Source organism: Bison bison, unplaced genomic scaffold (assembly GCF_000754665.1).
Source record: "Bison bison bison isolate TAMUID 2011002044 unplaced genomic scaffold, Bison_UMD1.0 scf7180017864238, whole genome shotgun sequence".
Classification (NCBI taxonomy): Eukaryota; Metazoa; Chordata; class Mammalia; order Artiodactyla; family Bovidae; genus Bison; species Bison bison.
Window position 1 is genome coordinate 6129207 of NW_011494810.1, and position 1388 is coordinate 6130594.

At 57.6% G+C, this 1388-nt stretch overlaps 1 pseudogene; it reads left to right on the forward strand.

Annotated features, from left to right (window-relative positions):
• Positions 1-294: 294 nt before the first annotated feature.
• LOC104993362 lies at positions 295-1104 on the forward strand (annotated as a pseudogene).
• Positions 1105-1388: the final 284 nt, after the last annotated feature.

The window sequence follows — 1388 nt, forward strand, 5'->3', positions numbered from 1 at the left end:
TGTGCCACCGGTGCCCAAGCACCCCTGCAAAGGAGTCCAGGCCTGGGAGCAGGGGACACCGAGGGTTGCACTGACGTCAGTGAGCCAAGATGCTCAGGTGTGACTGACACTTGTGACTTCACCCTTTGAAGCCTCAATTTTATCATCTGTAGAATGGACATAACGGAAGCTACCTCACAGGACTGTTGAGAGGATGAAATGAGACAATGTTTGTAGATCTCTTTGCAGGAGGGAGCCCTTTAGGCAGGACCTGGCAGGCAGAGCACCCCTGTGTCACTCAGGACCACAGGTGGCATGAAGACCCCAGTGGAGCTGGCCGTCAGCCAGGTGCAGGCCCTCCACATTCAGCACCGCTGCGCGGGCAGCTACCAGATCAAGGTTAGGCCGTCACATGTGGAAGAGACTTTGTTTGGCAGCCCTGCAGGCACCCGGCCCATACCACCAGACTTAGACACATCCTGGAGGAAGAAGGCCAACAGAACCAGAGGAGTGGGGACAGGGTGTCACAGGCATCAGGGCCAAGGGGAGCTGTGAATACAGCTCCTCCAGTGGCAGCACCCCAACCCTCACACCAAGGAAGAACAAATACAGACTGATCAGGCAGACCCCTTCTTACTGCCATGAGTCTCTCTTCGGCTCATGACCAGAGAGCACCAGCTGGGAGGCCAAGTGGATGGTGAGGGGAGACACTGCAAAGCTCCATGCCCTCTTCTGGACAACCCCAGTTATCCCTAGGGGCAGCCATTCACCCCACCCCAAGGAGACTCCAGTGTGAGCCGTTCACCCAGCTGGTCCCTCCAAGACAGAGTGCAGGGTGGTGGCCAGCTCCTGGAGGCTGTCTGTGAATGGGTTAGACACCCCGCACCCTCTGAGGCAGGAGCATTCCCACTCCCTCACCCATCTTAATGTCCCTGGCACAGGTCACCACCCGCCAGTATCCCCTGCACAAATGGGCCTCAAGATCCCAGGCCTGCCCCTTCAAGGGCAGAGACCAGAGACCCCTGGTGACTCCCAGCACTCCTTCAGTCAGTGTTCCAGTGCCAGCTATGCCCCCCACCCCCACAGGGCGGAGCCACCCAGCAAGCAAAGCGCCCTTGGAAATGAGTTTCTTGGTCCTTTCTGTACATTTTCTGTGACCCCATGGGGTCACAACCAGGGGCAGAATTTCAGAGGATGGGGCTGGTAGGCTGGCCTTGGGGAAGACCACCAGGCATTTATGGAGCACTGCTGAAGACAGAGAGCAAGGGTGGGCAGTGCCCCCCTCTGACCATCTCCAGTTGCTCCCCACTTTTCACACTGATAAGGATTGGAGGATCAACCCTCCACATCCCTATTGCCAGTCCTGTCATAGCCACATGGTGTATCAGTGCCAACCCAGAGGGAGTCCG